Source organism: Arachis stenosperma, chromosome 6 (genome assembly GCF_014773155.1).
Source record: "Arachis stenosperma cultivar V10309 chromosome 6, arast.V10309.gnm1.PFL2, whole genome shotgun sequence".
Classification (NCBI taxonomy): domain Eukaryota; kingdom Viridiplantae; phylum Streptophyta; class Magnoliopsida; order Fabales; family Fabaceae; genus Arachis; species Arachis stenosperma.
The window spans coordinates 35,709,596-35,723,152 of NC_080382.1; the positions used below are offsets into that span (position 1 = coordinate 35,709,596).

At 37.9% G+C, this 13,557-nt stretch overlaps 1 non-coding gene across 1 annotated transcript; it reads left to right on the top strand.

Annotated features, from left to right (window-relative positions):
• The first annotated feature begins 6,055 nt into the window (after positions 1–6,055).
• Positions 6,056–6,159, top strand: LOC130937921 (small nucleolar RNA R71). Its single transcript, XR_009069112.1, has one exon. It is a non-coding gene; the product is annotated as a small nucleolar RNA R71 (small nucleolar RNA).
• Positions 6,160–13,557: the final 7,398 nt, after the last annotated feature.

Genomic DNA, 13,557 nt, shown 5'->3' on the forward strand with positions numbered 1-13,557 from the left:
CAGGTTGGAATAGAATCCCGTGATTCTTTTGCGTCTGTCACTAACGCCCAGCCTTCAGGAGTTTGAAGCTCGTCACAGTTATTCAATTCCGGAATCCTACTCGGAATACCACAGACAAGGTTAGACTTTCTGGATATCCATGAATGCCGCCATCAATTCTAGCTTATACCACAAAGATTCTGATTAAGGAATCCAAGAGATATGCACCCGGTCTAAGGTAGAACGGAAGTGGTTGTCAGTCACGCGCGTTCATAGGTGAGAATGATGATGAGTGTCACAGATCATCACATTCATCAAGTTGAAGTGCAACGAATATCTTAGAACAGGAATAAATCGAATTGGATAGAAAATAATAGTAATTGCATTAAAATTTGAGGTACAACAGAGCTCTACACCCTTAATCTATGGTGTGTAGAAACTCCACCGTTGAAAATACATAAGTGAAAGGTCCAGGTATGGCCGAATGGCCAGCCTCCCAAACGTGATCAATTGTCTCCTAAGATGAATAATAAAATAAAACTGAGACCAAAGATGTTGTCAAAAGACCGAATGATCCAAAGACTTCTAATGCACTAGTAAAAAGTTCTATTTATACTAAACTAGCTACTAGGGTTTACAGAAGTAAGTAATTGATGCATAAATCCACTTCCGGGGCCCACTTGGTATGTGCTTGGGCTGAGCTTGACCTGTCCACGAGCTGAGGCTTCTCTTGGAGTTGAACGCCAAGTTGTAACGTGTTTTGGGCGTTCAACTCTGGTTCGTGACGTGTTTCTGGCGTTTGACTCGAGAATGCAGCATGGAACTGGCGTTGAGCGCCAGTTTACATCGTCTAATCACGAATAAAGTATAAACTATGGAAAGCTCTAGATGTCTACTTTCCAACGCCATTAAGAGCGCGCCATTTGGGGTTCTCTAACTCCATAAAATCCATTTCGAGTGCAGGGAGGTCAGATTCCAACAGCATCAGCAGTCCTTTGTCAGCCTCGTATCAGAGTTTTGCTCAGGTCCCTCAATTTCAGCCAGAAAATACCTAAAATCACAGAAAATCACACAAACTCATAGTAAAGTCCAGAAATGTGAATTTAGCATAAAAACTAATGAAAACATCCCTAAAAGTAGCTGGATCCTACTAAAACCTATCCAAAAACAATGCCAAAAAGTGTATAAATTATCCGCTTATCACAACACCAAACTTAAATTGTTGCTTGTCCCCAAGCAACTTAAAATCAATTAGGATAAAAAGAAGAAAATATACTATAAATCCCAAAATATCAATGAATATTAGTTCTAATTAGATGAGCGGGACTTGTAGCTTTTTGCTTCTGAATAGTTTTGGCATCTCACTTTATCCTTTGAAGTTTAGAATGATTGGCATCTATAGGAACTCAGAGTTTAGATATTGTTATTGATTCTCCTAGTTTAGTATGTTGATTCTTGAACACAGCTACTTTTATGAGTCTTGGCCGTGACCCTAAGCACTTTGTTTTCCAGTATTACCACCGGATACATAAATGCCGCAGACATATGACTGGGTGAACCTTTTCAGATTGTGACTTAGCTTTGCTAGAGTCCCCAGTTAGAGGTGTCCAGAGCTCTTAAGCACACTCTTTTTGCTTTGGATCACGACTTTGACCACTCAGTCTCAAGCTTTTCACTTGGACCTGCATGCCACAAGCACATGGTTAGGGACAGCTTGATTTAGCCGCTTAGGCCTGGATTTTATTTTCCTGGGCCCTCCTATCCATTGATGCTCAAAGCCTTGGATCCTTTTTACCCTTGCCTTTTGGTTTTAAGGGCTATTGGCTTTTTCAGCTTGCTTTTTCTTTTTCTTTCTATTTTTTTCGCCACATTTTTTTTCACAAGCTTTTGCTTTTTCACTACTTTTTCTTGCTTCAAGAATCAATTTTCATGATTTTTCAGATTGTCAATAACATTCTCTTTGTTCATCATTCTTTCAAGAGCCAACAATATAAACAACAAGATCAAAATTATGCACTGTTCAAGCATTCATTCAGAAAACAAAAAGTATTGTCACCACATCAATATAATTAAACTAAATTCAAGGATAAATTCGAAAATCATGTACTTCTTGTTCTTTTGAATTAAAAACATTTTTCTTTTAAGAGAGGTGAAGGATTCATGGAATTTATTTATAACTTTAAGACATAGTTACTAAACACTAATGATCATGAAGTAGAGACACAAATATAGATGACATAATAAGCATAAAAACCGAAAAACAAAAAAAAATAAGAACAAGGAATGAATCCACCTTAGTAGCGTCTTCTTCTTGAAGGACCAATGATGTCCTTAAGCTCTTCTATGTCTCTTCCTTGCCTTTGTTGCTCCTCTCTCATTGCCCTTTGATCTTCTCTAATTTCATGGAGAATGATGGAGTGCTCTTGATGTTCCACCCTTAATTGATCCACATTGTAACTCAAATCTTCTAAGAAAGTGTTGAGTTGTTCCCAATAGTTGTTGGGAGGAAAGTGCATCCCTTGAGGCATCTCTGGGATTTCTTGGTGATGAGCTTCCTCATGCGTCTCTTGGGTTCCATGAGTGGGCTCTCTTGTTTGCTCCATCCTTTTCTTAGTGATGGGCTTGTCCTCCTCAGTGAGGATGTCTCATTCTATGATAACTCCAGCTGAGTAACATAGATGGCAAATAAGATGAGGAAAATCTAGCCTTGCCAAAGTAGAGGACTGATCGGCTATTTTGTAGAATTCATGGGAGATGACTTCATGAACTTCTACTTCCTCTCCAATCATGATGCTATGAATCATGATGGCCCGATCCACAGTAACTTCAGATCGGTTGCTAGTGGGGATGATGGAGCGTTGAATGAACTCTAACCATCCTCTAGCCCCTTTGGAGTCTCTTTTCCATTGAGCTCCTTCCATACATATGTCCATAAGGACTTGGTCCAACCTTTGATTAAAGTTGACCCTTCTAGTGTAGGGGCGTGCATCTCCTTGCATCATGGGTAAGTTGAACGCCAACCTCACATTTTCCGGACAAAAAATCTAAGTATTTCCCCCGAACCATTGTAAGATAATTCTTTGGATTCGGGTTCACACTTTGATCATGGTTCCTAGTGATCCATGCATTGGCATAGAACTCTTGGACCATTAAGATTCCGACTTGTTGCATGGGATTGGTTAGGACTTCCCAACCTCTTCTTTGGATTTCATGTCGGATCTCTGGATACTCATTTTTCTTGAGCTTGAAAGAGACCTCGGGGATCACCTTCTTCTTTGCCACAACATCATAGAAGTGGTCTTGATGGGTTTTGGAGATGAATCTTTCCATCTCTCATGACTCGGAGGTGGAAGCTTTTGTCTTCCCTTTCCCTTTTCTAGAGGATTCTCCGGCCTTAGGTGCCATTAATGGTAATGGAAAAACAAAAAGCTTATTCTTTTACTACACCAAACTTAAAATATTGCTCGCCCTCGAGCAAGAGAAGAAATAAGAGAAGAAGAAAAAGAAGAAAATATGGAGGAGAAGGGGAGGTGTATTCGGCCAAGGTATAAAAGAGGGGGTTTTGTTGTGTAAAAAGGAAGTAGAACGGAGGGGTATATATAGGGAGGTGAGAGAGGGTAGGTTTGGCCATTTAGGGTGGGTTTGGGTGGGAAAGATTTTTGAATTTTGAAGGTAGGTGGGGTTTATGGGGAAGAGTGGATGGATGTGAGTGGTGGAGGGGGTAATTGGGAAAAGAGATTGAGGTGATTGGTGAAGGGTTTTTGGGAAAGTGTGCTATAGAATTAATTAGGAGGTAAGGTGGGAATATGTTAGGTGGGGATCCTGTGGGGTCCACAGATTCTGAGATGATCCTGTGGGGTCCACAGATCCTGAGGTGTCAAGGATTTACATCCCTACACCAATTAGGCATGTAAAATGCCTTAGCATAGCATTCTGGCATTTAAACGCCGAAGTGGCGCACGTTCTGGGCGTTCAACGCCCATGTGCAGCATGTTTCTGGCGTTGAACGCCAGTTCCATGCTTGTTATTGGAGTTCAACGCCAGCTTTCCTCAGGGCATATTCCTAGCGTCCAGACGCCAGGATGTTGCTTGTTTTTGGCGTTCAGCGCCAGATCCATGCTCTGTTCTGGCGTTGAATGCCAGCCAGATGCACCTTACTGGGGTTTAAATGCCAGTAAGTCCTTCCTCCAGGGTGTGATTTTTCTTCTGCTATTTTTGATTCTGTTTTTAATTTTAATAATTTTTTCGTGACTCCACATGATCATGAACCTACTAAAACATAAAATAACAATTAAATAAAAATAAAATCAGATAAAAATTGGGTTGCCTCCCAACAAGCGCTTCTTTAATGTCAATAGCTTGACAGTGGGTTTTCTTGGAGCCACAAAGGTGATCAGGTCAATGTTGTGAACTCCCAACACCAAACTTAAAGTTTGGTTGTGGGGATTCAACACCAAACTTAGAGTTTGGTTGTGGCCTCCCAACACCAAACTTAGAGTTTGATTGTGGGGGCTCTGTTTAACTCTGTATTGAGAGAAGCTCTGCATGCTTACTCTCCCTTGTTACAGAAGGATAGCCGTGTGCCTTAAACACAAGGTAGTCCCCATTCAATTGAAGGACTAATTCTCCTCTGTTAACATCTATCACAGCTTCTGCTGTGGCTAGGAAAGGTCTTCCAAGGATGATGCATTCATCCTCCTCCTTCCTAGTGTCTAAGATTATAAAATCAGTAGGAATGTAAAGCTCTTTAACCTTTACCAACACGTCCTCTACTGATCCATAAGCTTGTCTTACTAACTTGTCTGCCAATTGTAATGAGAATAAGGCAAGTTGTACCTCACTGATCCCCAGCTTCTCCATTACAGAGAGTGGCATAAGATTTATGCCTGACCCTAGGTCACACAGAGCTTTTTCAAAGGTCATGGTGCCTATGGTATAGGGTATTAAGAATTTCTCGGGATCTTGTTTCTTTTGAGGTAGAGTTTGCTGAACCCATGTATCAAGTTCACTAATGATCAAGGGAGGTTCACCTTCCCAAGTCTCATTACCAAATAACTTGGCATTCAGCTTCATGATGGCTCCTAGATATTGAGCAACTTATTCTCCAGTTACATCTTCATCCTCTTTAGAGGAAGAATAGTCTTCAGAGCTCATGAATGGCAGAAGGAGATTTAATAAAATCTCTATGATCTCTATATGAGCCCCAGATTCCTTTAGATCCTTAATAGGGAACTCCTTCTTGCTTGAGAGACGTCCCAGGAGGTCTTCCTCACTAGGATTTTCGTCCTTCTCCTCCCTTGTGCATTCGGCCATATTGATTACATCAATGGCCTTGCACTCTCCTTTTGGATTTTCTTCTGTATTGCTTGGGAGAATACTGGGAGGAGTTTCAATGACTTTCTTACTCATCTGGCCCACTTGTGCCTCCAAATTTCTGATGGAGGACCTTGTTTCACTCATGAAACTTAAGGTGGCCTTTGACAGATCAGAGACTAAATTTGCTAAATTAGAGGGGCTCTGCTCAGAATTTTCTGTCTGTTGCTGAGAAGATGATGGAAAAGGCTTGTTATTGCTGAGCCTGTTTCTTCCACCATTATTAAAGCCTTGTTGAGGCTTTTGTTGATCCTTCCATGAGAAATTTGGATGATTTCTCCATGATGAATTATAGGTGTTTCCATAAGGTTCAGCCATGTAATTAACCTCTGCCATTGCAGGGTTTTTAGGATCATAAGCTTCTTCAGAAGCTGCCTCTTTAGTACTGTTGGATGCATTTTGCCATTCATTCAGACTTTGAGAGATCATGTTGACTTACAGAGTCAACACTTTGTTCTGAGATAATATGGCATTTAGAGCATCAATCTCAAGAACTCCCTTCCTCTGAGGCGTCCCACTATTCACGGAATTCCTCTCAGAAGTGTACATGAATTGGTTATTTGCAACCATGTCAATAAGTTCTTGAGGTTCTGCAGGCGTTTTCTTTAGGTGAATGGATCCACCTACAGAATGGTCCAATGACATCTTGGAAAACTCAGATAGACCATAATAGAATATATCTAATATGGTCCATTCTGAAAACATGTCAGAAGGACACTTTTTGGTCATCTGCTTGTATCTTTCCCAAGCTTCATAGAGGGATTCACCATCTTTTTGCTTGAAGGTTTGAACATCTACTCTAAGCTTGCTCAGCTTTTAAGGAGGAAAGAATTTGTCCAAGAAGGCCGTGACCAGCTTATCCCAGGAGTCCAGGCTATCTTTTGGTTGTGAGTCCAACCATGTCCTAGCTCTGTCTCTTACAGCAAAAGGGAAAAGCATGAGCCTGTAGACTTCAGGATCTACTCCATTCGTCTTAACAGTCTCACAAATCTGCAAGAACTCAGTTAAAAACTGATAAGGATCCTCAGATGGAAGTCCATGAAACTTGCAGTTCTGTTGCATTAAATCAACTAATTGAGGTTTCAGCTAAAAATTATTTGCTCCAATGGCAGGAATGGAGATGCTTCTTCCATCAAACTTGGACGTTGGTTTAGTGAAATCACCAAGCATTCTCCTTGCATTATTGTTGTTGGGTTCGGCTGCCATCTCCTTCTCTTGTTCGAAAATTTCAGAAAGGTTGTCTCTGAATTGTTGTAATTTAGCTTCTCTTAGTTTCCTCTTCAGAGTCCTTTCAGGTTCAGGATCAGCTTCAACAAGAGTATCTTTTTCCTTGTTCCTGCTCATATGAAAGAGAAGAGAAAAAGAAAAGGAAGAAAAATCCTCTATATCTGGACAAAGAGGATCCATATTATTAGTAGAAGAAGAAAGGAATAAACGTGGAGAATCCAATCACAAGGATGAGGATAGAGGCAGTGATTGGAGATGAAGAGAGGTGAAGAGAAGTGTTAGTAAACAAATAAATAAATAGAAGAAGAGAAAAGAGGGAGAATTCGAAAATAATTTTGAAAAAGTAGTTAATGATTTTCGAAAATTAAAGATAAGATATAATTAAAATTAAAATTTAAAACAATTAGTTAATTTAAAAAGAATTTTGAAAAAGGGATGAGATATTTTCAAAAATTAGAGAGGAAAAAGTAGTTAGGTGGTTTTGAAAAAGATGAGAAACAAACAAAAAGTCAAATAGTTAGTTGAAAAAGATATTAAAGTCAAATTTGAAAGGATAAGAAGATAAGAAGTTAGATAAGATATTTTGAAATCAAATTTTTGAAAAAGATAAAATTTTGAAAAAGATATGATAAAAAGATAAGATGAAAAGATATGATAAAAAGATATGGTTGAAAAAGATTTAATTTTTAAAATTAAAATTAATTACTTAACTAACAAGAAACTAAAAGATATGATTCTAGAATTTAAAGATTGAACCTTTCTTAACAAGCAAGTAACAAACTTCAAATTTTTGAATCAATCACATTAATTGTTAGTGTAATTTCGAAAATAAAGATAAAATTAAAAAAGAATTTTGAAAAATATTTTTAAATTTTCGAAAATCATAAGATAAAAATGAAAAAGATTTGATTTTTGAAAAAGTTTTGAAAAGATAGGATTTTTTAAAATTGAAAATTTGACTTGACTTGTAAGAAACAACTAATTTTAAAACTTTTTTGACTAAGTCAACTCAAATTTTCGAAAATTATGAGAAAATTAAGGAAAATATATTTTTTTTGAATTTTTGATGATGAGAGAGAAAAACATAAAAATGACCCAAAGCATGAAAATTTTGGATCAAAACCAATTATGCATGCAAGAACACTATGAATGTCAAGATGAACACCAAGAACACTTTGAAGATCATGATGAACATCAAGAACATATTTTTGAAAAATTTTTGATGTAAAGAAAACATGCAAGACACCAAACTTAGAAATCTTTAATGCATGGATTCTAACAAACGAAAAATGCATATGAAAACAACAAGAGATACAAAACAAGAAAACATCAAGATCAAACAAGAAGACTTACCAAGAACAACTTGAAGATCATGAAGAACACTATGAATGCATGACTTTTCGAAAAAAGCATAATAATTTTTAAAACATGCAATTGACACCAAACTTAAAAGTTGACTCAAGACTCAAACAAGAAACATAAAATATTTTTGGTTTTTATGATTTTCTAATTTTTTTGTATTTTCTTTTATTATTTTTTTTTCGAAAAACATATAGGAAAAAGAAAATAAGAAATTCAAAATCTTTAAGAAGAATTCCAGGAATCTTTCAATATTAGCCCAAAGCTCCAATCAAAGGGTTTGAATTGGCTTAATAGCCAGTCAGCTTTAGGATGGAATTACATGCATTGTGGTGATTAGTTGAAGACCAATTCCAAAGAAGTTTGAATATGGCTTTACAGCCAGCTAGGATTCAACATGTTACTATGAAACTCTAGAATTCATTCTTGAAAGTTTTGAAGCCATAGAATAATTAAAAATTTTTTTTTTCGAAAATAAATTTTTTTTTTTGAAAAACGAAAACAAAGAAAAATTTTGAAAAATTTTGAAAACTTTTTGAAAAGAAAATTACCTAATCTGAGCAACAAGATGAACCGTCAGTTGTCCATACTCGAACAATCCCCGGCAACGATGCCAAAAACTTGGTGGACGAAATTGTGATCATCAACAATGGCCCCAAAGACTTGGTGCTCTCAGACGTGAATCACACTTAGTCACAACTCCGCACAACTAACCAGCAAGTGTACTGGGTCGTCCAAGTAATACCTTACGTGAGTAAGGGTCGATCCCACAGAGATTGTTGGTATGAAGCAATCTATGGTCATCTTGTAGATCTCAGTCAGGCTGATTCAAATGTGATTGGATTAGATAATTAAAAGATAAATAAAATAGGATAGAAATACTTATGTAAATTAATGGTGGGAATTTCAGATAAGCGTATGGAGATGCTTGTCCCTGTTGAATCTCTGCTTTCTTACTGCTTTCATCCAATCCTTCTTACTCCTTTCCATGGCAAGCTGTATGTAGGGCATCACCGTTGTCAATGGCTACATCCCATCCTCTCAGTGAAAATGGTCAAAATGCTCTGTCACAGTACGACTAATCATCTGTCGGTTCTCAATCAGGTTGGAATAGAATCCCGTGATTCTTTTGCGTCTGTCATTAACGCTCAGCCTTCAGGAGTTTGAAGCTCGTCACAGTCATTCAATTCCGGAATCCTACTCAGAATACCACAGACAAGGTTAGACTTTCCGGATTCCCATGAATGCCGCCATCAATTTTAGCTTATACCATGAAGATTCTGATTAAGGAATCCAAGAGATATGCGCCCGGTCTAAGGTAGAACGGAAGTGGTTATCAGTCACGCGCGTTCATAGGTGAGAATGATGATGAGTGTCACGGATCATCACATTCATCAAGTTGAAGTGCAACGAATATCTTAGAACAGAAATAAATCGAATTGGATAGAAAATAATAGTAATTGCATTAAAACTTGAGGTACAGCAGATCTCCACACCCTTAATCTATGGTGTGTAGAAACTCCACCGTTGAAAATACATAAGTGAAAGGTCCAGGCATGGCTGAATGGCCAGCCTCCCAAACGTGATCAATAGTCTCCTAAGATGAATAATAAAATAAAACTGAGACCAAAGATGTGGTCAAAAGACCGAATGATCCAAAGACTTCTAATGCACTAGTAAAAAGTTCTATTTATACTAAACTAGCTACTAGGGTTTACAGAAGTAAGTAATTGATGCATAAATCCACTTCCAGGGCCCACTTGGTGTGTGCTTGGGCTGAGTTTGATCTGTCCACGAGCTGAGGCTTCTCTTGGAGTTGAATGCCAAGTTGTAACGTGTTTTGGGCGTTCAACTCTGGTTCGTGACGTGTTTCTGGCGTTTGACTCTAGAATGCAGCATGGAACTGGCATTGAGCGCCAGTTTACGTCATCTAATCACGAATAAAGTATGGACTATTATATATTTCTGGAAAGCTATGGATGTCTAATTTCCAACGCCGTTGAGAGCGCACCATTTGGAGTTCTGTAGCTCTAGAAAATCCATTTCGAGTGTAGGGAGGTCAGATTCCAACAACATCAGCAGTCCTTTGTCAGCCTCCTATAAGAGTTTTGCTCAGGTCCCTCAATTTCAGCCAGAAAATACCTGAAATCACACAAAAACACACAAACTCATATTAAAGTCCAGAAATTTGAATTTAGCATAAAAACTAATGAAAACATCCCTAAAAGTTGCTGGATCCTACTAAAAACTATCTAAAAACAATGCCAAAAAGCGTATAAATTATCCGCTTATCAGTTTCCTATTTTATTTACTTGTATATATATGTATGTATATATATATATATATATATATATATATATATATATATATATATATATATGTGTTGCTTTGCTCGGACCGGTTATCTTCACAACCGGCTTTTGAGTTTTGATATTCCCGTTTTTGACACTCTTCTGTATATATATAATCTCGCGCTGGTTTATCCTTGTTCGTTATGTTATCGATCGGAGTGTTGTGCTTTTGAGTTACGAATTTTGTTTTACCCCTCTTTCTCAAAAAGGCTCCTAGTTATAATCATTTTTCACAATACTATTCGTACTAAATTTGTGTTTTAGAGGCCATAATACCTTGCCATCTCTGGATTATGACTTAAGCATAAGACTCTGTATGGTAGGGTGTTACAAGTTAGATTTTGCATTGTAATTACATGGAATGTCTTAGGCTAAGTGAGAAGTTTAGGTTAATCAAGGATTCAAATTTTAGTCCACTTAAACAAATACAATCCTACCTTGACCCTAACCCCATTACAACCCTTGAAAGACCTCTTGATATGTGTAGTCATGCATTAAATTTCTGTTGATTGGTAGAAGAAGAGAGAACCGAGAGACTCGACCCTCAAACATTTGAGTGATTAGAGTGTATACACTTTCAGTGAGGGTTTGATGCTTGGTGCACGAAATTGTGATCATCAATGGCACCATCAACATGGTACGCTCATTGCAATCTCAACTCTTTATCACAACTTCGCACAACTAACCAGCAAGTGCACTGGGTTGTCCAAGTAATAAACCTTACACGAGTAAGGGTCGATCCCACGGAGATTGTTGGTATGAAGCAAGCTATGGTCACCTTGTAAATCTCAGTCAGGCAGATTCAAATGGTTATGGATGATATATGAATAACGCATAGAATAAAGATAGAGATACTTATGTATTTCATTGGTGAAAATTTCAGATAAGCATATGGAGATGCTTTGTCCCTTCCGTCTCTTTGCTTTCCTACTGTCTTCATCCAATCCTTCTTACTCCTTTCCATGGCAAGCTGTATGTTGGGCATCACCGTTGTCAGTGGCTACAATCCCGTCCTCTCAGTGAAAATGTTCAACGCACCCTGTCACGGCACGGCTAATCATCTGTCGGTTCTCAATCAGGTTGGAGTAGAATCCATTGATTCTTTTGCGTCTGTCACTAACGCCCAGCCTTCAGGAGTTTGAAGCTCGTCACAGTCATTCAATCATTGAATCCTACTCAGAATACCATAGACAAGGTTTAGACCTTCTGGATTCTCTTGAATGCCGCCATCAATTCTAGCTTATACCACGAAGATTCCGATTAAGGGATCCAAGAGATAAACATTCAAGCCTTGTTTGCTTGTAGAATGGGAGTGGTTGTCAGGCACGCGTTCATAAGTGAGAATGATGATGAGCGTCACATAATCATCACATTCATCAAGTTCTTGAGTGCGAATGAATATCTTGGAATAAGAACAAGCTGAATTGAATAGAAGAATAACAGTAATTGTATTAATACTCGAGGTACAGCAGAGCTCCACACCTTAATCAATGGTGTGTAGAAACTCCACCGTTGAAAATACATAAGAATAAGGTCTAGGCATGGCCGAATGGCCAGCCTCCCAATATGTGATCAAAAGAATCAAAGATCTAAAGATGATCTAAGATCCAAAGATGATCCTAGGATCGAAAATGATCAAAAGATGAAAATACAATAGCAAAAGGTCCTATTTGTAGAGAACTAGTAGCCTAGGGTTTACAGAAATGAGTAAATGACATAAAAATCCACTTCCGTACCCACTTGGTGTGTGCTTGGGCTGAGCATTGAAGCATTTTCGTGTAGAGACTTCTCTTGGAGTTAAACGCCAGCTTTTGTGCCAGTTTGGGCGTTTAACTCCCATTCTTGAGCCAGTTCCGGCGTTTAACGCCGGGCAGTTTTGAGCTGATTTGGAATGCCGGTTTGGGCCATTAAATCCCAGGCAAAGTATGGACTATTATACATTTCTGGAAAGCCCAGGATGTCTATTTTCCAACGCCGTTGAGAGCGCGCCAATTGGGCTTCTGTAGCTCCAGAAAATCCACTTCGAGTGCAGGGAGGTCAGAATCCAACAGCATCTGCAGTCCTTTTCAGTCTCTGAATCAGATTTTTGCTCAAGTCCCTCAATTTCAGCCAGAAAATACCTGAAATCACAGAAAAACACACAAACTCATAGTAAAGTCCAGAAAAGTGAATTTTAACTAAAAACTAATAAAAATATAATAAAAACTAACTAAAACATACTAAAAACATACTAAAAAAATGAAAAAAAGCGTACAAATTATCCGCTCATCACAACACCAAACTTAAATTGTTGCTTGTCCTCAAGCAACTGAAAATCAAATAAGATAAAGAGAAGAGAATATGCAATGAATTCCAAAAACATCTATGAAGATCGGTATTAATTAGATGAGCGGAGCTTTTAGCTTTTTGCCTCTGAATAGTTTTGGCATCTCACTCTATCCTTTGAAATTCAGAATGATTGGCTTCTATAGGAACTCAGAATCCAGATAGTGTTATTGATTCTCCTAGTTAAGTATGATGATTCTTGAACACAGCTACTTTATGAGTCTTGGCCGTGGCCCAAAGCACTTTGTCTTCCAGTATTACCACCGGATACATACATGCCACAGACACATAATTGGGTGAACCTTTTCAGATTGTGACTCAGCTTTGCTAGAGTCCCCAATTAGAGGTGTCCAGGGTTCTTAAGAACACTCTTTTGCCTTGGATCACAACTTTATTATTTTTTTCTTTTTCTTTTTCTTTTTTTTTCGTTTTTCTCTGCTTTTTCTTGCTTCAAGAATCATTTTTATGATTTTTCAGATCCTAAGTAACATGTCTCCTTTTTCATCATTCTTTCAAGAGCCAACCATTCATGAACAACAAATTCAAAAGACATATGCACTGTTTAAGCATACATTCAGAAAACAAAAGTATTGCCACCACATCAAAATAATTAATCTGTTATAAAATTTAAAATTCATGCAATTCTTCTCTTTTTCAATTAAGAACATTTTTCATTTAAGAAAGGTGATGGATTCATAGGACATTCATAACTTTAAGGCATAGACACTAAGACATTAATGATCACAAGACACAAACATAGATAAACATAAGCATGATTTTCGAAAAACAGAAAAATAAGGAACAAGGAAATTAAAGAACGGGTCCACCTTAGTGATGGCGGCTTGTTCTTTCTTTTGAAGATCTTATGGAGTGCTTGAGCTCCTCAATGTCTCTTCCTTGCCTTTGTTGCTCCTCTCTCATGATTCTTTGATCTTCTCTAATT